Below are 27,888 nucleotides of genomic sequence, written 5' to 3'. Positions count from 1 at the left end.
GCCTTTTGCAAGGAAGAATGGACGAAAATCCCGCAAACAAGAATTGAAAGACTCTTAGCTGGCTACAGAAAGCGTTTACAAGCTGTGATACTTGCCAAAGGGGGTGTTACTAAGTACTGACCATGCAGGGTGGCCAAACTTTTGCTTCGGGCCCTTTTCCTTTTTTGTTATTTTGAAACTGTAAAAGATGGAAATAAAAAAGTGATCTTGCTTAAAATATTAAAGAAATGTGTCATCTTTAACTTTATGCCTTTTGGAAATCTGGTCGTTTTTTACTTGCTTAGCTATTCACAGTAACAGAAATTTTGGCCGGGGTGCCCAAACTTTTGCATGCCGCTCTATAGTTAGGAGAGAGGCAGAAGAGAAGGGCCTCCAAGGTAGCAATTTCCAGATTACTCCACGTGCCAAGAGCTTGTGCAGGACAGAATAAGGTGACAGCACGGATGAATGAGTAGTGGCTGAGTAGATGGTGCAGAGGACAGGGTTTCAAGATCTTGGATCACTGGAACCTTTTCTGGGGAAGAGGTAACATGTACAAAAGGGACGGGTTGCACATGAAATGGAGAAAAATCAATATCCTGGCCGGGAGGTTTGCTATGCTACTTGGGACAGTTTAAACTAGTTTTGCAGGGGGCTGGGAACCGGAGCCTCACATCAGTAAGGAAGGGGCAGACCAGAAGTTAGAGGTCAGGGAAAGTATTAAAAGGCAAAAAATCAAAATAACAAGTATTATGGGTCAAATAGTTTAAAGTGTGTATATTTAAATGCTAGGAGTATAATGAGTAAAGGTGATGAACTTAAGAGCATGGATCAGTACATTGGACTATGATGTTGTGGCCATTACTGAAACTTGGTTGAGAAAGGGGCAAGAATGGGTGATTAATATACCAGGTTTTTGAAGTTTTATAAAAGATAGAAAAGGAGGTAAAAAGGGGTAGGGGGTATTTGCACTACTAATCAGGGACAATATCAAAACTGCACTTTGGAGAGACATAATGGAGAGTTCAGCCACTGAGTCCATTTGGGTAAAACTCAGGAAGAAAGGCTGCAAACACACTAATAGGATTGTACACCCATTCTCCGCCCCCCCCCCCCCCCCACAGCTACCAGGACTTTGAGGAACATATATGTCATCAAATTAAGGAATATGTAAAAAAGAGTTGTTGTCATGGCGATTTCATCTTCCCTAATATAAACTGGGACCTTTTTAATGCAAGGGGTTTAGAATTTGTTAAGTGCATCCAGGAGGGTTTATTAAATTAATATGTGAACAGTCCAATGAGAGGAAGGGCTGTATTGGACCTGGTATTGGGTAATGTGCCTAGCCAGGTGACTCACCTTTCACTGGATGAGCAGTTAGAGAACAGTGACCATAACTTCTTATCTTTCAGGAAAGCTACAGACAAGAATAGGTCCTTGCAGGTGAGTTCTAAATTGGAGTAGGGCACATTACAAAGGCATTAGGCAGGAACTACGAGTTAATTGGGAACACCTTTTCTCTGGAAAGTCCTCCTCAAGAATGTGGAGGGTGTTTGAAGATCAATTGCACAGAGTACCGAGAAGGTATGTTCCTATGAGAAGAAAGGATGGGATGGAAAGATAACAGAACCTTGGATGTCCAGAGAGGTGATGCATTGTGTCAAGAAGGAAAAGGAAAAGTATGTAAAGCTTCGGAAGTTAGGATCAAACAAAACACTTGAGGAGTATACACAAGACAAAAAAGAACTAAAGAAGGGAATTAGGAAAGCCAGGAGGGGCCATGAAAAGTCCTCTTAAGTAGGATTAAGGTGAATCCCAAGGCATTCTATACATACATCAAGAAGGGCAAGAGGATAACTAGGGAGGGAGCAAGGCCACTCAAAGTTAAAGGATGGAACATCTGCTTGGATGCAGAGAAGGTGAGTGAGGTACTTAAAGAGTACTTTGCTTCAGTATTTACCAGGAAAGGGATGTGGAGGACCAAGAGATCAATGCTGAGTGTTAGGGGGTTCAGAGATCAAGGAGGTAGAAGTGTTGGGCCTCCCAATGAGTATTTAAGGTGGATAAGTCCAATGAGCATGATGGGAAGTTATTGAAGGAGGCAAGAGACGAGATTCCTGGGGCCTTGACCAGGAACTTCGAATCCTCTCTAGGCACAGGTGAGGTCTCAGAGGACTAACATGTGGCTAATGTTATACCTCTACTTAAGAAGGGAAAATTTATCTAAAATACGAAAAATACAAAATTTTAAGAACTATAGACTGGTAAGTCTCATGTCAATTGTTGAAAATTGCTGGATAAAATTCTTAGGGATAGGTTATATGAGCATTTGGAAACCCATGAGAGAGCCAGCATGGCTTTGTGCAGGGCAGGTTGTGTCTCACACACTTGACAGGGAAAAGTGGAGGTATTTGACTCAGCTGGACGGGACGGCCGTCCTTTTGGATCAAATAGACTTGGTTCGGAAAAAAAAGGGTTACCCTTGGGAAGTGAGAGTTCCCAGGTGTTTATGCTCGAAGGTGGATTACAAGTTGGTGAGGTGAATATTAATATTGAAGGAAAAGGGGAATGTGTAGTTCCCAAATTAAATGAAGAAAATTTAAAGGCTGGACTGATATCGGAAGCAGCAACCAGGCTGCAGAGACAATGGCTTGGTACCACAAAGCCTGTGAATCAATTACAGGTTGAGTTGGAAGGTAAAGGGGCCCCACACGCTATTGTTATTCCAGAGTGTGGTGTGAAAAGGCAGAATTTGAAATGCTGTTTGAACAAAGAGTTTAAACTGGAACACATTGTTGATAACTCCTTTGAAAGGAGCGGGCGAAAGCCTATTTCGCCAGGGTGCCCAAGATCACCACGAGGGAATTAACCGGAAAAGAGGCGAGGGTTAATGGGGACGCGATTTTTAAATAGCGGAAGCCGGTTTTAAGGGATTTTGACAAAGTATGTGAATAATAAAGACAACACCCATGGAAGCTTGACTGTTAAGTTTGAAAGTAACATAAAAATTAGTATTTTGCATGAACCTTTGTAGATGTATGTAAGCTAAGACTCATTGAGCTGAAGTCTGATGCTACCAGGCGTTAGCATGGCACGTGAGGTTAAGGTATTAAAGAAAAGGGGCACTGTACTTGTTACCTGTTTAGATACTGACTTGAATGTATAACAGTAGTACTCTGAAGAGAAAAGCTTGTGTAGTATGTAGATTCAAAAAAAAAATCCTGTACCAATCTGTTTTTAACCGCTGGTTAAAAACCCGTTATGGGGGGAGGTGTTATGCCGTCGGCCCCCTCCTTTGTGAGAATCTCAAGAACCCTAGTCAAGGGGGGGTCAGCTGACCCAAAAGAGGAAGAGACGTGCTGAATAGACACAGGAAAATGGGAGAGAGAGAGAGAGACCACGTTCTCCCAAGAAGCAGAATAAAGGTGACATTGACTATTGTCTCATGGAGACCACGTGAAAAGCCCTCGGGCAAAGTGGGCTGGTTGAGAGAGAGATCGCATTACCTGCAACTTGATTGACACCTGCGATCCCGTGAAGAAGTATAAAGGAGGGTCTGAGGGGGGGGAACCCTCAGACGCACCCAGGAGACACCAAGGAAGCACGATATCGATTCCCGTGGGAGCGGGAAGGCATTTTGAAGGAAGCCACGTGCGTTAGATTCCGAATTTCGAATCTGTGGCTAGAACCAACGAAAGACTGCTTTTAACTAACAACGGGGAAGTCTGCTCCCCTGATTCCAAGGATTTGCTCTGCCAAGACGACGGGCAAGTGTTTATCTTTTCTAAATCATCTCTCTCTCTCTACAATGTGAAAACCCCAGCGGTTCCCAAAAGGGAAAAGCCTGCAAACTTCTGAGTGACTCTTTATATTTCAATTGGACTCAGTATTACCCCTAGACAACTGTAGAGCTTATTTCTGATTGATTATGGTTACACCAGTGTTTTAGATTGAGTTTTGACGATGTATATGATCTGAATGTTTTGTATTAACCATACGTTTGTGCCCTTTTTGAATAAAACGTTTGAAAATAGTAGCATCCGACTCAGCTGATCCATCTATCTTTGCTGGTAAGTTACCTGGTTACGGGGTTACGTAACAGTGGGTTAATAAATTTGTGGATCATACCAAGATTGGTGGAGTTGTGGATAGTGTAGAAGACTGACAAAGAATTACAGTGTGATATAGATCAGTTACAGATATGGGCAGTGAAATGGCAGATGGAGTTTAATCCAGATAAATGTGAGGTGTTGCATCTTGATAGGAGAAATGCCAGGAGACAGTACACTGTTAAGGGCAACATATGTAAGTGTTGCTAATCTTGGGATCCAAGTTCATAGCTCCTTGAAAGTGGCTACACAGGTTGATAAGATGGTTAAGCCAACTTATGGAATGCTTGCTTTTATTAGTTGAGCCACTGAGATCAAACGCCAAGAGGTTTTGTTGTAACTTTATAAAACTCTGGTTAGGCCACATCTGGAGTATTGCATACAGATCTGGTTGCCTCACTATAGGAAGGACATTGACGCTTCCTTCAGCATTATACAATGGGTTAATGCCTATACGTGATGAGAGTGTACATAGCCTTGAGATTCAAGCTCCAGCAAGTCCTATCAAAGCTCAATGGGGAACAAAAAACATCTTTTCTTTATCATTGATACTGTCTTTAGCCTGCAATCAGAAACAAATGCAGAAACGTTCAGTAGGTCTTTTGTAATTTCACCAGCTCCAACCAGATTCCACCACCAGGCACATATTTCATTCTCTTTCCCTTTCAGTATTTCATAGGAATTGCTTCCTTTACAACTTTCAGGGTCCACTCTTCCATCCCTACTTGCCACTTCTTTCTTAGGACACTTTCCCAGGTAACTGCAGACATCCATCCTGCTATATTGACCCTTCCAACCACCCAGGGAGCAGCCTTTCAAAGTGAATCAAAGATTCCTTTCTCTTCCTTCCAATTTGACTTACTGCACTCAGTATTCATAATGTAGCCTTTTCTTCAGTGGAGAAAACAAACACAGATTAGGTAATCATTCTGAGGAGCAGGTACAGTTTATCCAGAGTGACACCAGGCTTCTCACTGCATTTTAATTCCTCAACCATTCCCACCCTGATCTTTCTGTCTGTGGCTTCCTGCACTGTTAGAACAAGACCGAATCAAAGTCTAAGGAAGAGTTCTTCTGTCTTCTGTCTGGGCATACTGTAGCCTATAGGATTGATTATTAAATGTTCCAAGTTGAATTCTTTTCTGTTTGTATCAGAACCAACCATTTCTGCTGGTCATTATTTTAGCCCTGTCTCTGTACAAAAAAAATAGAATCTGCCTGCTCAGCAAGTTCCACAACTTTAATATTGGTTCCGGGACCCCTCGCGGATACCAAAAAAACACGGATACTCAAGTCCCTTATTCAACCTGACTCAATATGGTGGACCTTAGGACCCAGCGGAACCCCAGACCTTATTTAACCTGTCTCGGTGCAGTGGATATTAGGACCCAGTGGCAATGTTCTGAATCCGCAGTGTTTCTGTTCACGAAAATAATCACGATCACGATTGAAAATAAAGTGGAAATAATAAAGCGATCAGAAAGAGGTGAAACGCCATCGGTCATTGGAAGAGCGTTAGGCTAGGTCAACGATCCGAACAATTTTAAAGGATAAAGTGAGAAAGGCCCTGCCCCGATGAAAGCTACATATACAAGAAATGTACTGGTCTAATTATTGGGTTTTGGGGTTTTGATCCTCCACATCAAGCCGGCATGGATTTTCTAAGCCCGGCGCTGAAACATACGTTTCTTCAGTGTTTTATATGCATAGAAAGGTAAAATATATACTATATACTAAGACTAATGACGCTAAATAATACCACATGTACCTGTTCTGACTTACTTAGTAAGAGAACTTACGTTTTTTTTCGATCCCGATCCATGATAACCTATGCACATCCTCCCGTATACTTTAAATCATCTCTAGGTTACTTATAATACCTAATACAATGTAAATACTATGCAAAATAATTGTTATACTGCACTGTTTAGGGAATAATTACAAGAAAAAAAAGTCTGTACATGCTCGAACAACAAGTGCTGGAAGAGCACTTCCGGGTTTTCTCAACTGGTGGTTGGTTGAATTCGCGCATGCGGAACTCACAGATAAGGAGGGCCAACTGTACAGACAAAGAAGTTTCATCTAATCTTAACTGCTTCTTAATTGTCCTATTAAAGTCTACACCTATAAGATACATTTCAATTGTTCTTCCCACACTTTCTCTGCTATCTAAAATAAACTCATGAACAAGAAATTTTGTAGATTGCTGGAAATCCAGAGCAACAGACATAGGCAGAACTCAGCAGGTCAGGCAGCCTCTATGGAAGCCAATAAACAATTAATATTTCGGGCTAAAAGTAAGGCCCTTCTTCAGGACACAATAAACTCAGTTCACTCTCCTCTCAATCCCACTTCTGGAGGAACTTTGACCTGAAGCATTAACCATTTCACTTCCACAATGTTTCCAGCATTTTCAGTTGTTATTCAGGTGACCATTGAATTGTTCCCTAGTACGGTAAAGTTGGACTTGACCTTACACATCACACTTTACTGTCTATGTCCATTGCACTTTCTCTATAGCTGTTACACTTTAATCTGCATTCTGTTGTTAGTTCACATTGTACTGCCTCAATGAATTGATCTATAAGCAAAAGACAAGCTTTACACTGTACCTTGTTGTCACGTACCCCGTGACCGGGTTAAAGAACCAGCAGAAATGGAAAACACTCTGGAGTCTGGTATTGCTATAAACTAATAATGTTTATTAGTAACTAAGCAATACAGTAATTAAATGCAAATATAATGAACAGGTTAGCAACGATATATAGATATACAAGTGTGGAAATAGGAACAAAATTAGGCTCTTTCAAACCTAGGGGTAAATGGGTACAGTCTTACGATGTGATGAAGAGAGTTCAGTTCAGTTCGAGGTAGTTAGTTGAGTAACGTTGGGGAGAGAGAGAGAGAGAAAGGTGAGAGGTGATGCCGTCGATCTTCCTGTTGTCTTCATAAGTCCTGTTGTGGTCACCGACTATGACCATGATACGTACGACCGTTCTTCAGTGGTGGAATTATCACCCAGGCAAAGATGGACACACAAATAATTCCCCACCAGTTGCACCTTTACACACTGTGAGCCAGTGACTGATTTCCCCAAATCGAACCTCCAAAACCCCACCTTCCTGTGGGTGCAACAAAGCTTGCTCAGTATCCGAACTGTGTGTCTCGTGGTGCGTCTGTCTGTGTAACAGCGGACCTGGCTTTTATCTCCCCATGTTGGACACCAGCTGTCCATCACCCTGCTCTGCCCTGCTCTCTCTGCAGGAACTTCAACAAGCAGGCAAGTGACCTCGGGGAAAAGGTAAACAAGCTGGCAGAGAAACCATAACATCAATCTTTCAAGCAGTTTCTGTCTCTCTCTCATTGCGCTGGACGCCTCCCTCTCTCTTAATAGCAGCATAGTTCATAGGCTCTATTCTGGACCCCGTTTCAAACTAGGTTTTCCCCTGACACTTGCGCATAATAAACCAATTCCAATTGCAGAATACCAAAAGATATGAATCTCCTTAACTAACATGACTGAAAAAAATCATTAATGAATGTAATGTACAGATCAGAATTGACTAAAAAAAAATTGCTTTAGTATCAAGAAAGTCCAGAAATTGCTAATAAAGATTTCTTTATCTCATCATCAACATTTATCTTATTCCGTAAATCAATCAAATGTTTTAATATAGGAGATTCTTTCTTTTCCCATATCCATTTAGATTCCCATTTATATATAAAATCTTCTGGTGTAGCGATGTGCTACACACAGCACTATAATAACGACACGCAGTCGGTAAGTCGTTTCGAGACTAGTTTATTCAAACTTCGCGGCGCTGGCATTTAAATCCCTAGCGCCTGCCCTCTCCGGGCGGAAATGACGTCAGAAGTGCATTACCAAAGTCTCCCCCCGCGCGCTGGCTATTTGTGAGCCGGTTCGCCTGCACAGAAAGTGGGTCTCCACACTGGTATATTTTCTCCTATTTTATCTAGTTCTATTCTAATCCATGCCGGTTTATCTTCATCAAAAAAAGATGCAATAAATCTAAGTTGATTTGCTTTATAATAATTTTTAAAGTTTGGAAGTTGTACCCTCCTAGGTCAAATTTCCATGTCAATTTTTCCAACGATATTCTTGACATCTTACCTTTCCAAACGAACTTGCTCACACATTTATTTAACTCTTGAAAAAACTTCTGCGGTAATTGTATTGGTAGTGTTTGGAATAAATATTGTAATCTAGGGAATACATTCATTTTTACAGCATTTACTCTGCCTACTAACATTATTGGTAATATCATCCATTTATCAAGATCTTATTGAATTTTTTTCAATAATGGTAAATAATTTAATTTATATAAATTCTTTATATCATTATCAATTCTTATACCTAAATATTTTATACCATTTATTGGCCATCTAAATTGAGTTATTAATTGACCTTTAATTCAAAATAAACTTATTCCTTTTACAATGGATAACCAACTTTTATACAACTGGTTTCAAAAAGGGATTAGATATATAAGAGATTGTTTTGAAGAAGGTATATTAATGTCATTTGATCAATTAAAGAATAAATATAAAATATCAAACAACACTCTTTTTTGTTATTTCCAAGAGATAAACTGGGTCAAACAATGTTATTGCCAAAACCTAATGAAGTAGAAATTTTAATTCAAAAAGGAAAAATTAAAAAATTTATTTCTTGTATGTATAATTTGATTCAAAAGCAGGCAATTAAACAAGGAATTCATAAGTCAAGACAAAAATGGGAAACTGATTTGAATATTAAAATTGAAGAAACAAATTGGTCAAGACTATGTCTTGACAGTATGACAAATACAACAAATGTCCGGCTAAGACTAGTGCAATATAATTTTTTACATCAATTATATATTACACCACAAAAAATAAATAAATTAAACCCAAATTTATCTGATCAATGCTTCCGATGTAATCAAGAAATTGGTACTTTTTCACACTCTACTTGGTCTTGTTTTAAAATTCAACCTTTTTGGACAAATTTAAGAGTTTACTGGAACAAATTATTGGAATACAATTCCACATAATCCAACATTATTTTTACTAGGCGATATTAAAGGGATAAAATCGAAATCCAAATTGAATAAATATCAGAAAGAATTCATAAAAATTGCATTGGGAGTAGCCAAAAAGGCTATTGCAGTTACTTGGAAATCGGATTCATACTTAAGTATAGATCGTTGGAAGAATGAAATTTTTAGCTGCATTCCACTTGAAAAAATTACTTATAATTTAAGAGATAAATATGAAATATTTCTGAAAATTTGGCACCCTTATTTACAAAAGATAGGATTAAATATATAGGTGCTCCAAAGATAAAATTATTGGTTATCTGGGGAAAGAAATAAATATACATATTAAAGCTATTATGAACTCCATGGGCATGTGGGGAGCTTCCGATATCCAGGCATTCTTTCTTTCTTTCTTTTTTCTTCTTTTTTTTCTATAGGGATATGTTAGGGGGAGGGGTTAAGGGGAGGGGGGAAGGGTTGATAATTTTTTTTCTTTCTGTAACCTATTTGAAAATTTAATTTAAAAAATGTATTAAAAAAAAGAAAGTCCAGAAATGAAATAAAGAGAGGCAGAGATGAAAATGAGATCAAGCTGGATCAAAAAGGAATAGTTCCTAACCAAATAATAATTAAAATTTAAAATCTGAGATGTTGCATAGTATGATTAAAATGTTTATTTTGTTGAAACAAATAAATCCAAACTCTCTCTGGTATTAATGGTATATTTCACTTAACATGCAACCATCTTCCACTTAAATAGGTAAGTGTATTTTATAGTTAATATGACAGGGAAGTTTCCAGAGTGTCAAGGCATCTGAGACAGCAGGTTACAGATATTTCTCCTAAATTACTATATGATTTACACTTGAATAACATTAGCCTCATGGTTATTTCTAAAGAAAAACGTCAATATAAATAAAACAATAAGCAAACCAAAACCATAATGTCACAATAACTAACTCCTTCAAACATTGCTTCAACACAATGGTTTACCCTTGATCTAAGTGTATTATAGGTTCCTTCTCACAGTCTATAGAGCAGGAAGAAAACAATTAAACTGAACTCTGCCCTCAAAGCTAATTCTCTGGAAGATACGATTAATTCCAAATATTAGGCAATTCTTCCAATTAGCAAATCTTTTATAAACTTTAATTTATACTTATGAAAGCAGAAGTAAAACACAACGTCTCACACAATTAAAATTAGTGACCATTGTTTAGATAAATATCCAGGAATTCAATATTACAAATGGATGTAATTTACAATCAAATGCCATTACAGTGAGTATGATAGGAACAGGGAAAGAAAGTCATCTGTATGAACCATCTGAACCAGGGCATTACACATTTGGACCACCATCAGAATATTTTAAAAGGCTACTTATTTTTTTAAATAGTTCAGTATAATAATTCATAACACATTATTTTAATTATAATACGTGACATGGTACTTAAACATTTGTAAAAATAACTTTATAACTGACATGGAGATCAGAAGTATTTTCATTGGTGTTATTGAACAATAGTATTTAAAAGTAAATGAGAACTTTCAAGAATCCAGGCCATCTTAAGATATTTTAAATGTTTTTTTAAACTCACATTGTTTAAAATTTCATTCAAGATGCTCATTTTGTATACTATTCTATGCCAGTATCCATCTCTATAGGACCCCCTTCACACTTTGAGGTATTCAAACACACCGAAATATCTTTCTACATCAACTCCAATTTAACATCTTTGCACCAAGCTGAAATGAAATATACCTCAAAGGAAAAAAGAATTTCCAGCAATCATTTTCAATTGTCCCTGGCTCTAGAATGGTGCTGGAGAATTAAAGGACCGTTGAAAATGCAGCATAGTTTAGAAAAGAACAAAGAAAGTAATTACAGGTCAATTAACTTAACTTCAGTGGTAGAAAAAATTATTGGAATTGCATAAACCTTTAAAGGCTTGTATAAACCTTTATTCAGAAAGACACAAATTAATCAAGCAAGGATTTGATAAGAAAAGGCTGCATTTTTGACAAAAGTGGTTGAAATTTTTCCAATTAGTAACAAGGAGCATCCATGTAGTGTGTACGATCCAGTCTACATGGATTGACAAGGTCCCTCATGGTAAGCCATAAAAGCCCAGGGGATCCTAGGGAAGATGATAAATTAGACTCAGTCACAAAAACTCAAAGGGTAATAATTAATGGATGGTTTTGTGACTGGAAGGCTGTTCTGGTACAACTTTACATCCCTCTTTAATTGCAAAATAGATTAATTATTTGGACCTAAAGAATGTAATACACATAAGTGATTTAGAAGCGGAAAAAAGTGCATATTATAACTAATGTACCGTACTTGATAGTCAGCAGGAAACTCAGACTGTAGTTAGATATGGACAGTCTGGTCAATTGGGCAAGAGAGTCAACAGAGTGGAACTTAGCTGAAAGAAATACAAGAAAATGTACTTGGGGAACTACAACGAGGCAAGGAAATACATAAAAAGGCAGGTTACTTAATCATGCAGAGGGACAAAGGGAGCTTAAAATGAAAATTTCAATTTTAAATGTAAATGCAAGATCTTTAAAGGTAGGAAAACAAAATCAGTGTTAAAAAGTCATAGATGATGCTTTCTCTTGTTGGCTGAAAATAGAAAATACAAGAGCAGGGAGTCTAGGCTAGAACTAAACATAACACTAGTTAACTTATAGTTAAGTACTGTGCAATCTGTTTATCATCCATACTACTATCAGAAAACAGGTACTGAAGCCTGAAGTTTAAGTTTATTGTCATCTGATTACATATATACAACCAAACCAAAAGCGGACCACAATGCACCCATAATACATATATCACACACAGCAAGTAAAACTAAATATTATCACAAATAAATAAAATATAATCAAAATGCACGTGAAGTGTACAGCACAGGTAAATAGTAAACAGTACAATCAACAGCTCACTGTCCTAGTGATGAGACACCACAGGCAGCAGGGTATACATTAGTCTCACAGCCTGGGGGAAGAAGTTGTTATCCAGCCTGGTACTTCTAGTCCTGATGCTCCTGTACCTTCTTACTGACAGTAGAGAGTCAAAGAGATTACAGGATGGGTGGTAGGGATTCTCAACAATGCTCTGGGCCCTTTGCATACAATGCCCTGGTAATTGTCACAAGTAACAGGGAGGGAGACCCTAGTGATCTTCTTGGCTGTTTTTACTAACCTCTGTAAGGTCTTGTGGTCTGGTTCTTTGCAGCTTCCATACACCACAATGATGCAGTCAAACAGGACACTCTCAATAAAGCTCCTGTAGAAAGTTGTTAGATTGGGGCAGGGAGCCTTGCACACATCAATCTCCTCAGAAAGTGTAGATCATACTGTGCCTTCTTGACCAATGAGGAATTGTGGGTCCAGGTTTACGTGCACACCAAGGACCCACACTCAATGATTTAGGAACAACTTCTTTCCCTCTGCTGTCAGATTTCTGAATGGTCCACAAACACATGAACACTACCTCAGATTTGGTCATTTTTTGCACTATTTTGCAACTTAATAGTAATTTTGTCTTTGCACTGTATTGCTACCACAAAATGACAAATTTCACAACATACAAATCAGTGACAATAAACCTGGTTGTGACCACATACAGAAAATGTGGTTGCTCTGGAGATGATGGAGAGGAGATTTATAAGAATGTTACTTCAACTGTAAACATTAAATAAGCCAAGGCAAAAGAAACATAAAAGCTGGAACAGCTCCATGTGTCAGGTAACATCCAAACAGACAAAGATATGGTTGATATTTCAAGTAGAGACCCTTCATCAAGACTGAGAATATAGAGAGAAGAAAAAGAAGTGAGAAAATTATGAGTCAATTTGGTATGTGATGTATTTGATGTATTTGAGACATTGTACATATATATCATATAATCATATATATCACAAATCTCCACAAAGTATTTATCACACTTATAGAAAAGAGTGGAAAGAAAAAAACAAGCAAAAGGAAAGAACTATGTACAAGTAGGGAGTGATTTTTTTTTACAACAGATTCATTGATTTGTGAGAATAAAATCAGGCCTATGAGGCATTATGTAGTTGAACCATTTTTCCCATTATGAATCAAATTGTTCCAGCTTATGATTAACAGATGCTGTTATCTTCTCCATTTTGTAAATGTCCATTGTAATTTCCATCCATGTATTTAAAGTTGGGCTCTCCTGTGATAACCATTTCCTAGTAAGAGTCTTTTTACCAGCCACCAACAGTATAGTCATTAAATATTTATCTCTTTTCAACCATTCTTGAGGTATATATCCAAGAGAGTAATATGGTCTTACTCTCTAAGGGTATTTCACATTTAAAATTGTCGTGTAGGGCATTGTGTATCCCCCTCCAATAGTCTTTGATAACAGGGCAGTCCCAAAAAATATGATAATGATTTGCATTTTGATTTCCACAATTTCTCCAGCAAACAGGGAGGTTATTATCATAATGGGATTTCTGAGAGGGTGTAATAAAATATCAAGTTTTTCCATCCAAACTCCCTCCAGTTCTGTGAACTGGTACACTTCCATTGATACCTCCATATTGTTGTCCATTCTTCCTCAGATATAATTATCCCTCCTTCCTTCTCCCATTTTGTTTTAATGTATGAAGTTGAATGTGTTTTAAGATTTGACAACCCCTCATACATGCTTGAAATGATTCTACTACCATTATCTGAATTATATGCTTTTCTAAAGAGCTCTATTAAGCATGTACTTGCCTTGGTTACATTTTTAAGCGTCTTGTTAACATATTGTCACATCTGTAAATACCGATAAAAATCTTGTTTTTCTAATAAGTGTTTCTCTTTAAGCATTTCAAAACTGAACAGTGTTCCTTCTTTCATTATGTTGCAAAGGACTGTTATTCCTTTAGCTGTCCAGTCCTTAAATCTAGCATCCAATTTATTTGGTGTAAAATCCGAGTCATATGCACACCATTTAAGAATTGCAATATCTCCCTCTAGATTATATTCTTTTACAGTAGTTTTCCATATTTCAAGAGTCAATTTCACTCATGAGTTATCAATAGTATTTATGTACCTTTGCAGGTTGCTATCAGCCAAAATTGCTTGTATGTGGATGGGAAGTACCCGCTCCTCAATGTTTTCCCATTGAGTGTCATATGTTGGGTTGTACCAACATATCACAGCTCTCAACTGTGCTGCAAAGTAATAATCTCTAAGAGAACGTAGGCCCCATCCCCCCTTTTCCTTTGCTAATTGCAAAGTTTTGAGCCGAACTCTAGGCCTTTTACCCTGCCAAAAATACCTTGATAACATCTTGTTCCATTCATTGAATTGATTTTGATTACCGTAGATTCCGGATTTTAAGCCGCTACTTTTTTCCCACATTTTGAACAGCTTTGAACTCTGCGGCCTTTAATACGGTGCGGCTAATACATTATTTTTTTTCATGCCGCCAAAAACATTTTGCCTCGTAACAGTAGACCAATAAAATTGATGAGTAGTTCACAGAGGTCCAATGAAATTGTACGATAAATCAAGCGCACTTTCACAATTAAATTATTGTAAATCAGTCATTTGTACTCACCCTCATCAACATGGAAAACACTCGAAGAAAAGCATTGTGCTGCCTTTATGGCAGTTATTTAGTTTATAATATTTTCGCTTAGTAATTCATTTTCTAGTTAAAGTTAGAAGAGTTTTAACTATATTTGTTTTCTGTACTACATCGCGGGATGCTATGACGTCACACCCGGTTTCGCCGCGTCTTGTGGGATACCGGTTTGCGATAAACGGGACGGCGGGGGGGAGCAGCGGAGCCAAAACGCTGCTTTTAAGTTAAAGGCGATCAATAACTTTTCCTGGTAGGCTGCAGTATATATATTTTTTACCAGTCGTTAGGAGATATTGGAATGTTGTTCAGTAAAAAAGTATACGCAACATATATTTAAAAGTAGCCGCGTTACAGGCACGGTTCGAAAAAAAGCATTTGCAATATGTATTTGTTTATGTTACCATATGGATTTAATTAAAAGTTAAAAAATCCTCACGTGTAATATCTTTCTGTGTAAATATCTCATATTACAACGTGGGACACCTGCGGCCGAAAATCCGGTGTGGCCTGTACAAGTAAAAAATTGATTTTCTTTCTAAAATTAGAGCCAGCGGCTTTTAATCAGGTGCGCTCTGTAGTCCGGAATCTACGGTAATCTCTATTGGTAGGATCTGAAAGAGATATAACAATCTGGGCAGTATATTCATTTTAATAGACTCAATCCTTGAACTGAGACTGAAAAAAGGAATCAGGTTCCATCTTGCCACATCTTCCTTAATTTTTTTATATAAAGGCTGATAATTACATTCTGATAATTTTGCCAAATCTTTTGGCATAATGATGCCCAAATATCTGAAAGACTCTGTGTGCCATGCCCAGGGGTATCTACTTTCAATTTCTTTTGGTGGGCTATAGTAATATGAAAGTAATTGGGTTTTATCTATGTTGATCTTGTATCCTGATAATTGACCATATTGTTCAAAGGATTGTGTCAATTTAGGTAAAGAGTATGTTGGTTGCCCTAGATAGATCAAAATGTCATCTGTATAACAAGCCAATCTATGCTCAGTCCCTTTAACAGTAATTATCTATTTCCATCTCAAAACCTCTTCCTCCTCCACATTGCTCCATATGCGCAGCTCACCATCTCTGCAACTTTCTGCAGCTCCATATTGGACAGTGATGCAACCTGTTAGAATGCTCTCCATGGTACACCTATAGCAATCTGCTAGTCTTTTTGACACACCAAGTCTCCTCAAACTCCAAATGAAATATAGCTGCTTTCATGCCTTCTTTGTAATTGCATCAATGTATTGGACCCAGGATAGAAAGTCAGTGATGTTGACACCCAAGAGCTTGAAATATTGCTTCACAACTCTGTTGGAATTCTTTGAGGAAGTAGCAGAGAGGTCAGATAAAGGAGAGTCAGTAGATGTTTATGTGGATTTTCAAAAGGCCTTTAACAGGGTACCACACATGAGGCTACTAAACAAGATAACAGCCCACAGGACAGATACCAGCATTGATACAAGACTGGCTGACCAGCAGAATGCTAAAAGTAGGAATAAAGGGGGCCTTTTCCGACCGGCTGCAAGTGACTAATGCTGTTCTTCTGGGTTCAGTGTTGGGTCCACTACTCTCACGTTATAATTGATGGATTTGTGGCCAAGTTTGTGACATAGTACAAAGATAGGTGGAGGAGCAGGTAGTGTTGAGGAAGTAAGAAGTCTGCAGAGGATTTGGACAGGTTGGGTGAATGGACAAAGAAGTGGCAGATAGAATACAATGCAGGGGAGTATATGCCCATTCATTCTGGTAGAAGGAAAAAAGGCATAGGTTATTCTTCTAAGTGGGGAGAGAATTCAGAAATCAGAGGTGGAAAGGGACTTTGGAATCCTAGCACAGAATTCCATAAAGACTAACTTGCACACTGAGTTGGCAGTAAGGAAGGCAAATGCAGCAATAGCAATCATTTTGAGAGGTCGAGTATATAAAAAAAGCACAGATGTATAAAGCATTAGTCAGACCACACTTACCATACGATCATAAGAAATGGAGCATCATCTTCTCCACTTCATCATGGCTGATCCATTTCCCTCTCAAACGCATTCCCCTCCTTATAACCCTTCACACCCTGACCAATCAAAAACCCACCAACCTTCACCTTAAATGCACCCAGTGAAATGGCCTCTACAGCCTCCTGTGGCAACAAATTCCACAGATTCACCACCCTCTAGCTAAAGAAATTTCTCCTCATCTCTCTTCTAAATGGATGTCTTTCTATTTTAAGGCTATGCCCTCTGATCTAGACTCGCATACCAAAGGAAATGCCCTTTTCTCACTCACTCTATCTAGGCCTTTCAACATTCAATACGTTTCAATGAGGTTCCTCCTCAATCTTCTAAATTCCAGTGAGTATGCACCCAGAGTCTTCAATCACTGTTCACATGATAACCCTTTCATTCCCGGAATCATTCTCATGAACCTCCTCTGAACACTCTCCAATGTCAGCACATCCTTTCTTAAATAAGAGGCCCAAAGCTGTTCAAATTACTCTGTGAGGCCTCAGCAGTGCTTATCTAGCTTCAGCATTATATCCTTAGTTTTATATTCTAGTCATATTGAAATGAATGTAAACATTCCAGTTACCTTCCGCACCACCAATTCAACCTGCAAATTAACCTTAAGGGAATCTTGCATGCTCCCAAACCCTTTGCATCTATTTTTGAATTTTCTCTCCATTGAGAAAATAGTCTATGCTTTTATTCCTCTACCAAAGTGCATTACCATACCCTTCCCGACACTGTATTCCATCTGCCATCTCTCTGTCCGTTCTCTTAATCTGTCTAAGTCCCTCTGCAGCCTCTCTGCTTTCTCAAAGCTACCCGCTACTCCATCTATCTTCGTATCTTCCACAAACTTGGCCACATAGCCATCAATTTCATCATCCAAATAGTTGACAAAAAGTGGTTCTGAAAACACAACATCCATTGATTCTTCTACTTTGTCTATCTTACTTGTACTATCTTCAAAGAATTCCAACAGATTTATCAGGCAAGATTTTTCCTTAAGGAAACTATACTGACTTTGGCCTATTTTGTCATGTGCCTCCAAGTACCCCGAAGAACAATCGACCCCCAACATCTTCCCAACCACAGAGGTCAGGCTAACTGGCCTATAATTTCCATTCTTCTGACTCCCTCCCTTCTTGAAGAGTAGAGTGACATTTGCAATTTTTCAGTCCTCCCAAACCATGCCAGATTCTATTGATTCTTGAAAGATCATTACTAATGCCACCACAATCTCTTTTTTTAGAATTCTGGTGTTTGGTCCATCGGGTTCAGGTGATTTATCTACCTTCAGACCTTTCAGTTTCCCAAGCACCATCTCCCTAGAAATAGCAACTGCACTCACTTCTTCCCCTTGACACCCTTGAACTTCCTGCATAGCACTGTTGCAAAATACTTACCGTAGATTCCGGACTACAGAGCGCACCTGATTAAAAGCCGCTGGCTCTAATTTTAGAAATAAAATCAATTTTTTACTTGTAAAGGCCGCACCGGATTTTAGGCCGCACCGGATTTTCGGCCGCAGGTGTCCCACGTTGTAATATGAGATATTTACACAGAAAGATATTACACGTGAGGATTTTTTAACTTTTAATTAAATCCATATGGTAACAAAAACAAATACATATTGCAAATGCTTTTTTTCGAACCGTGCCCGTAACGCGGCTACTTTTAAATATACGTTGCGTATACTTCTTTACTGAACAACATTCCAATATCTCCTAACGACTGGTAAAAAATATATATACTGCAGCCTACCAGGAAAAGTTATTGATCGCCTTTAACTTAAAAGCAGCGTTTTCGCTCCGCCGCTCGACCCCCGCCGTCCCGTTTATCGCAAACGGCATTTAAAAGCAGCGTTTCGCTCCGCCGCTCGACCCCCTCCTTCCCGTTTATCGCAAACCGGCGTTTTCCCACAAGACGCGGCGAAACCGGGTGTGACGTCATAGCATCCTGCGATGTAGTACAGAAAACAAATATAGTTAAAACTCTTCTAACTTTAACTAGAAAATGAATTACTAAGCGAAAATATTATAAACTAAATAACTGCCATAAAGGCAGCACAATGCTTTTCTTCGAGTGTTTTCCATGTTGATGAGGGTGAGTACAAATGACTGATTTACAATAATTTAATTGTGAAAGTGCGCTTGATTTATCGTACAATTTCATTGGACCTCTGTGAACTACTCATCAATTTTATTGGTCTACTGTTACGAGGCAAAATGTTTACGAGGCGGCATGAAAAAAATAATGTATTAGCCGCTCTGGATTAAAGGCCGCAGAGTTCAAAGCTGTTCAAAATGTGGGAAAAAAGTAGTGGCTTAAAATCCGGAATCTACGGTATTCAGTTTGTCTGACATTTCCTTGTTCCCCATTATCTCTCCTGAGTTATTTTCCAGCAGTCCAATATATACTCACCTCTCTTTTACTCTTTATATATCTGAAAAATACTTCTGATATAATTTTAGATATTATTGGCTAGCTTACCTTCATATTGCATCTTTTTCCCCCTTAAGGTTTATATTTTTAGTTTCCTTTTGTTGGTCTAAAAATTTCCCAATCTTCTAACTTCCCACTATTTTTTCCCTCTATTACATGCCTCCCTTTTGCTTTCATGTTGGTTTTGACTTCCCTTGTCAGCCACCGTTGCATCATCCTGCCTTTAGAATACTTCCTTTTCTTTGGGATATACCTATCCTGTGCCTTCCAAACTGCTCCCAGCAACTCCAGCTATTGCCATCCCTGCTGGTGTCCCTTCCAATTAACTTTTAACAATTAAGAACCTAGTGGCATGGTTCTTAATAGGTTCCAATAACCTATCCCTCAACGTCAGCAAGATGAAGGAATTGGTTGTTGACTTCAGGAGTAGCGGACCGCACGACCCCATCAACATCGGTGGTGCGCAGGTGGAACAGGTCAAAAGCTTTAAGTTCCTCGGAGTGAATATCACAAATGACCTGACTTGGTCTAACCAAGCAGAGTCCACTGCCAAGAAGGCCCACCAGCGCCTTTACTTCTTGAGAAAGCTGAAGAAATTTGGCCTGTCCCCTAAAACCCTCACTAATTTTTATAGATGCACCGTAGAAAGCATTCTTCTAGGGTGCATCACAACCTGGTATTGAAGTTTTCCTGTCCAAGACCAGAAGAAGCTGCAGAAGATCGTGAACGTAGCCCAGCACATCACACAAACCAATCTTCCATCCTTGGACTCACTTTACACCACACGCTGTCGGAGCAGTGCTGCCAGGATAATCAAGGACATGACCCACCCAGCCAATACACTTTTTGTCCCTCTTCCCTCCGGGAGAAGGTTCAGGTGCTTGAAGATTCATACGGCCAGATTTGAGAACAGCTTCTTTCCAACTGTGATAAGACTGCTGAACGGATCCTGACCCGGATTTGGGCCATACCTTCCAAATATCCGGACCTGACTTGCACTACCTTACTTTCCCTTTTCTAGTTTCTAATTAGGATTTATAATTTAAATTTGTATTATATTTACTTTGATTTGTACTTCAGGGAGCGCAAAGCGCAGAATCAAATATCGCTGTGATGTTTGTACACTCTAGTATCAATTGTTTGGTGACAATAAAGTAATGGACTTTAGCCACCTCCTATCTCATGGTGCTATAATTCCCTTCATTCCACAGTAATACTGATACATCTGATTTTAGCTTCTCCCTCTCAAATTGAGGGTGAATTCCATCATATTATGATCACTATTACATTAGGGTTCCTTTACCTTAAACTCCCTAATCCAGTTCATTACATAACTCTTAATCCAGAACTGCTGATCCCCAAGTGGGCTCAACCACAAGCTGCTCCAAAAAGCCATCTTTGAGGCATTCCACAAATTCTCTCTCTTGGGATCCAGCATCAACCTGATTTTTCCAATCTATCTACATACTGAAATCCCCCATGACTGATGTAACATTGTCTTTATGAAATGCTTTTTCTATCTCCTGCATCTGCAGACTACATTCTGGCTACTTTTTGGAAGCCTGTAAATAACTCCCATCAGGGTCTTCTTACCCTTGCAGTTTCTTAACTCTACCCACAGGGATACTACAACTTATGATCCTATGTCACCTCTTCCTAAAAATTTAATTTTTATCAGCAGAGCCTCTTCTCCTTTGCCTGTCTGTCCTTTCAAAAAATTGTGTATCCTTAGATATTAAGCTCCCAACTACAATCCTCTTTCAGCCATGACTCCGTGATACCCACAATGTCATACCTGCCAATCTCTAACTGCACTACAAGAACATCTACCCTATTTTGTAATCTGATGTACTCAAATGTAACACCTTCAGTCCTGTATCTGACACTCTTTTCAGTTTTGGCCCCATTACACTGCAACCCATCCCACTGATTACAAGTTTGCCCCATCATCTGCCTGTCCTTCCTGACAGTCACATTGTTATCTCTGCTTATAAACCAACATCTCAATCCTCAGCGCCATCACTCCAGTTCCCATCCCCCTGCCAAATTAGATTAAACCCTCCTGCTCTAACAAACCTGCCCACAAAGATAATGCCCCCCTCAGGTTCAAGTGTAGCCCATCACTTTTGTACAAGTCATACCTTGCCTGGAAGAGATCCCAATGATCCATTAATCTGAAACCCTGTCCCCTGCATCAGTCCCTGAGTCATGCATTCAGAATATTGTGAGCAGTTTTGGGCCCCACATCTAAGTAAGAATGTGCTAAAATTGAAGGGGGCCTAGAGGAGATTTACTAGAATAACCCCAGGGATAAAGGGTTAACATATGATGAGCATATGAGGCTCTGGTCTGTACTCACTGGAGTTTAGAAGGAGGAAGAGAGATTTCATTGAAACCTACTGAATATTGAAAGGCCTGAACAGAGTGAAAGTTTCCAGCATGAGAGAAACCAAGAACACAGGGCACAGCCTCCAAATAAAAGGGTGTGGCGACCCACTTTCTGCGCAGGTGAACCAGCTCACAAATAGCCAGCGCGCGGGGAGAGACTTTGGTAATGCACCTCTGACGTCATTTCCGCCGGAAGAGGGAGGGCGCTAGGGATTGAAATACCAGCACCGCAAAGTTTGAATAAACTAGTCTCGAAACGAATAGCGCGCGTGTCGTTATTTCAGCGCTGTGTGTAGCACATCGCTACATTGGTGACCCCGACGGTCCAAACGGGATTTGGACCAAAGATGACCGACTCTTCATCTGTTCACGCAGTTTCGCTACAACTGCCGACTTTCTGGACGCTGCGACCACGCGTGTGGTTTAGCCAAGCAGAAGCCCAGTTCCAGATTTGGCAGATATCCTCTGATTCCACGCGTTACTACCATGTGGTGAGCGCCCTTGACCAGGAGACGGCCGCCCAGGTTGCGGATTTCATACAGTCGCCCCCGGAAGAACGCAAATATGAAGCATTCAAGGCGCTGCTCATTGGGACCTTTGGCCTCTCACGGCGTGAGCGGGGTGCCCGCCTGCTTCGCCTGGACGGTTTGGGAGGCAGACTGCCATCAACATTGATGAACGAGATGCTGTCCCTGGCTGACGGACACAAGCCCTGCCTCATTTTCGAGCAAGCGTTCCTGCAGTAACTGCCCGAGGACATACATCTGCTGCTGGCCGACGCAGATTTCAGTGACCCCCTGAAGGTGGCGGCCCGGGCAGACGTGCTGTGGAAAGCCAAGAGGGAGAGCGTGGCGTCCGTCGGTCAGATTACCAGGCCACGCGCCCAACAGCAGACCAGACCAGGCCCGGCAGGGGGGTGCACACAACACAGAGACAGGAGTGAGGAGGCCTGTGAACAATGGTGTTTCTACCACCAGCGGTGGGGCACAAAAGCCCACCGTTGTCGCCCGCCCTGCCAGGGCCAGGGCCAGGGCCAGCTGCCGCTAATGACTATGGCGGCTGGCCACCAGGACAGCCTCTTGTACGTCTGGGACAAACAGTCCGGACAACGCTTCTTGGTCGACACTGGAGCGGAGATCAGCGTCTTGCCCCCGACGGGGTACGACACCCGCAACAGGAAGCCAGGACCCACCCTGAGGGCTGCAAACGGCAGCACGATACAGACCTATGGCACCCGCACAGTGCAGCTGCAGTTCGGCGCCAGCCGGTTCACGTGGGACTTCACACTGGCCACGGTGGCCCAACCACTCCTGGGGACGGACTTCTTGTGAGCTCACAGCCTGCTGGTCGACTTGCAAGGGACAAGACTGGTACACGCAGAGACTTTCCAGACGTTCTCCCTGGGTGAAGCCAAGTTGCCAGCCCCACACCTGGACTCCATCACGCTGTCAGACAACGAATTCACCAGACTCCTGGCGGGCTTCCCATCGATTCTGACACTGCAGTTCACGGCAGCCATGCCTAGACACGGGGATCAGCACCACATTCCGACCCAGGGACCACCCCTCCACACCCGCGCACGAAGGCTCACCCCGGAAAAGCTCCGCCTGGCGAAGGAGGAATTCAAGCAGATGGAGGAATTGGGGATCATACGGCGGTCCGACAGCCCATGGGCCTCCCCCCTGCACATGGTGCCCAAAGAAACAGGGGGCTGGAGACCATGCGGCGACTACCACAGGCTGAACGAGGCTACGACACCGGATCGCTACCCTGTGCTGCACATTCAGGATTTTGCAGCAAACCTGAACGGCGCACGGATCTTCTCCAAGGTGGACCTCGTCCGGGGATACCATCAAATCCCAATGCATCCGGACGAAGTCCCCAAAACAGCACTCATCACCCCTTTCAGCCTTTTCGAGTTCCTCCGCATGCCGTTTGGCCTAAAGAATGCCGCACAGACGTTTCAGCGGTTAATGGACGCGGTGGGACGCGAACTGGACTTCGCTTTCATCTATTTGGACGACATCCTCATAGCCAGCAGCAGTCGTCAGGAGCATCTGTCCCACCTCCGTCAACTCTACGCCCGGCTGAGTGAATATGGCCTGACGATCAACCCGGCCAAATGCCAGTTCGGGCTCGACACCATCGACTTCCTGGGCCACAGGATTACTAAAGATGGGGCAACCCCTCTGCCCACTAAGGTAGACGCAGTCCGCCATTTCCCCCGACCCAACACAATCAAAGGCCTTCAGGTATTCATGGGTATGGTAAATTTCTACCACCGTTTCCTCCCTTCAGCTGCCTGAATCATGCGCCCCTGTTCGCCCTGATGTCAGGTAAGGGAAAGGACATTACCTGGGACGAGGAGTCCGCCGCCGCTTTCATTAAAACGAAAGAAGCCTTGGCAACCGCCGCGATGCTAGTGCACCCCAGAATGGACGTCCCTACCGCCCTCACAGTGGATGCATCTAACACGGCAGTCGGGGGGTGCTGGAACAACTCATCGAGGGTCGCTGGCAACCCCTGGTGTTTTTCAGCAAACACCTGCGACCATCCGAGCTCAAATACAGTGCTTTCGACCGGGAACTGTTGGCGCTATACCTGGCAATCCGGCATTTCAGGTACTTCTTAAAAGGCAGGCCGTTCGCCGCGTTCACGGACCACAAACCGTTGACCTTCGCGTTCACGAAGGTGTCCGATCCCTGGTCGGCTCGCCAGCAGCGACATCTGTCCTACATCTTGGGAGTACACGACAGACATCCAGCACGTCTCGGGAAAGGACAACGTCGTGGCGGACGCACTCTCCAGACCAGCTGTCCCTGGGGGTGGACTATGCAGCATTGGCGGAGGCGCAGCAGGCAGACGACGAGATGCCCAGCTACAGGACTGCAGTCTCGGGTTTACAGCTGCAGGACTTTCTCATAGGCCCAGGTGATAGGACTCTCCTGTGCGACGTGGCTACCGGCCAACCTCGCCCCATCGTTCCAGCAGCCTGGAGGCGGCCAGTTTTCGACTCCATACACGGTTTGGCGCACCCATCTATCAGGACAACCGTCCGGCTGGTCTCCAGCAAGTTCACGTGGCACGGACTTCGCAAGCAGGTCAGTGAATGGGCCAGAACATGCACGCAGTGCCAAACAGCCAAGGTACAGCGGCACACTAAAGCCCCACCACAGCAGTTTGAACCCACCCACCGGAGGTTCGACCACATTCACGTGGATATCGTGGGCCCCCTACCAGTGTCCCAAGGAGCGCGGTACCTCCTAATGGTGGTAGACCGGTTCACAAGGTGGCCAGAGGCGGTCCCGCTCACCGACACATCTGCCGATTCCTGCGCCCGAGCACTGATCGCAACCTGGGTAGCACGCTTCGGGGTACCGGCCCACATTACCTCCGACAGAGGCGCCCAGTTCACCTCCAGCCTGTGGTCAGCTGTGGCCAGCCTGTTGGGAACGCAGCTACACCACACTACTGCCTACCACCCACAGTCGAACGGACTGGTGGAACGCTTCCACCATCACTTGAAGTCGGTTCTCATGGCCCGCCTGAGAGGACCTAACTGGGTGGACGAGCTTCCCTGGGTCCTGCTTGGAATTCGTACAGCGCCTAAAGAGGATCTGCACGCCTCGTCGGCCGAGTTGGTGTACGGCGCACCCCTGGCCGTCCCGGGAGAGTTCATACCAGCCCCAAGGGGGCAAGAGGAAGAACCCACAGCAGTCCTGGACAGACTACACGAGAGGCTCGGCAACCTGGCCCCCGTACCGACTTCACAGCACGGATGGACCCCGACCCATGTACCCAAAGAACTGCAAAACTGTAAGTTTGTGTTTGTACGAAGGGGCGGACACCGGGCACCGCTACAGCGGCCGTACGAGGGGCCATTCAGGGTGATCAACAACAACGGGTCCACGTACGTTCTGGACATTGGGAGAAAAGAGGAGGTTTTCACGGTGGACCGACTCAAACCAGCCCATGTGGACTTGGCGCAGCCGGTCACGGTTCAGGCACCGCGGCGCAGAGGCAAACCTCCCAAACAGAGTCCGACCCAGACTGAGGACATTGGGGGGTGTATCGCCGGTTCTGGGGGGGGGGGGTTATGTGGCGACCCACTTTCTGCGCAGGCGAACCGGCTCACAAATAGCCAGCGCGCGGGGAGAGACTTTGGTAATGCGCGTCTGACGTCATTTCCGCCAGGAGAGGGCGGGCACTAGGGATTGAAATACCAGCACCGCGAAGTTTGAATAAACTAGTCTCGAAACGACTTACTGACTGCGTGTCGTTATTTCAGCGCTGTGTGTAGCACATCGCCACATGGGCATCTTTAGACCTGAGATGAGGAATTTCTTAAGCCTGAAGGTGATGATTCTGTGAAATTCACTCTTACAAATGACAGGGAGAGTAACTGAATAAGTATATTTAAAGCAAAGTTTGACAGGTTCCTGATTAATAAGGACATCAAATGTTATGTTGCATTGAGAGCGAAGAATAAATAAGGCATGATTGAATGGCTTAATTCTGCTCCTTTGTTTTATAGATTACAATCCACTCAAGGCTTTGGGAAAATGCACTGAAAAATTCTTGTAAATGCCTTCAACAACTCAAGACCATTTCTTAAACCTTCTGATCAGGGTGAGAATGCAAACAAGACATTAATTTTTTACACTGAATTTTCTTAATGAAATTCAACAATAAAATGGCATTTAAGATGATAAGAAACTGGTGCAGAAATTTGCTATTTGGTCTCTTGTGCCTTCTGCAATATTCAGTAAAATACTGGCTAACCTTTACGCTCAACACCACTTTCTGACACAAACCCCAGATTCCTCAATTTTAATCCTGTTCTCCCCACCCCCGAACAGATACCCAAAAAATCATGTTGTATTTCCAGCACTTTGTGCAGCAAGTTCAAATTTACAAAAAGACACACTTTTTAAAAAAATGTCATTTATCATTTAAAAAAATTTTTTTTTAATTAGTTTTTCAAAACATTTTACAAAATTAAAAACCCCAAATCCCAATGAGGAGCATTAATACAGTGCAAGATTAAGCATACAATAACAATATGCTACAAAGGAAGAGAATTTAACAAAAAAAGCACCTAAATTAAAGACAAGTGAGCTTAGTGTCCTCCCCAAGCCCCACAACACAAGAAAAAAAACAACTCCAGACCAACCATTTATCATTTTTTGATTGAAATGACAATTGTTTGTCCTCAGTGAGATAACTAATTCTTATTGGACTCCAATCAGTATTCTGACTGCAGTTTTGAGTCAATGTAGGTCTTTAATCAGTAAAATCAGGTGATACATCCATTATCAATGTCCAGTGCCACCAAGTAAAGTCTAACTGCTGCAAATTTCTCAGAATGAGCTTCCTGTTCTATTTGTCAGAATCAACTTGCATTTTGTCAACTAATCAATTATGTGTTATGCTGTAAATCTAGCACACAAAAGGACTGAGTACTATGTGTGGATAGCCAGAGTATTTTTCCCAGGGCTAAAATGGCTAGCAGGAGAGGGCACAGTTTTAAGGTGCATGGAAGTAGATACAGAGGGGATGTCTGGTGTACATTTTTTTTTACGCAGTGGTGAATGCATGGAATGGGCTGCCTGCGACTGTGGTGGAGGCAGATACAATAATGTCTTTTAAGAGGCTCCTGGATAGGTACATGGAGCTTAAAACAGAGGGCTATGGGTAACCCTAGTTAATTTCTAAAGTAAGTACATGTTCGGCACAGCATTGTGGGCTGAAGGGCCTGTATTGTGCTGTAGGATTTCTATGTTCTACTACAAGAGGACAGATAATTTATTACAATAATTTAGGTTAAAATTTTACAATTTGAGAAGGAGAAGGGAAAATCGGATGTGTCAGTATTACAGTTGAACAAAGGGAACTATGGAGCTATGAGGGAGGAGCTGGCCAAAGTTCAATGGAACAATACCCTAGCAGGGAAGACAGTGGAACAACAATGGCAGGTATTTCTGGGAATAATGCAGAAGGTGCAGGATCGGTTCATTCCAAAGAGGAAGAAAGATCCTAAGGGGAGTAAGGGGTGGCCATGGCTGACGAGGGAAGTAAAAGGCAGTATAAAAATAAAAGAGAAGAAATATAACATAGCAAAGCTGAGCGGGAAACCGGAGGACTGGGAAGCTTTTAAAGAGCAACAGAAGATAACAAAAAAGGCAATACGCCAAGAAAAAATGAGGTATGAAGGTAAACTAGTCAAGAATATAAAGGAAGATAGTAAAAGCTTCTTTAGGTATGTGAATAGCAAAAAAATAGTTAAGACCAAAATTGGGCCATTGAAGACAGAA

General features: G+C 41.8%; 1 protein-coding gene across 3 annotated transcripts in view; it reads right to left on the bottom strand.

Annotated features, from left to right (window-relative positions):
* fam20b (FAM20B glycosaminoglycan xylosylkinase) overlaps positions 1-27,888 on the bottom strand; it is a 141,605-nt gene that overhangs the window by 91,203 nt on the left and 22,514 nt on the right. The gene's annotated exons all lie outside the window — the stretch shown is intronic.

The sequence above is a fragment of the Hemitrygon akajei genome, chromosome 12, assembly GCF_048418815.1.
Source record: "Hemitrygon akajei chromosome 12, sHemAka1.3, whole genome shotgun sequence".
Classification (NCBI taxonomy): Eukaryota; Metazoa; Chordata; class Chondrichthyes; order Myliobatiformes; family Dasyatidae; genus Hemitrygon; species Hemitrygon akajei.
This window is presented reverse-complemented; position numbering and strand designations above follow the sequence as displayed.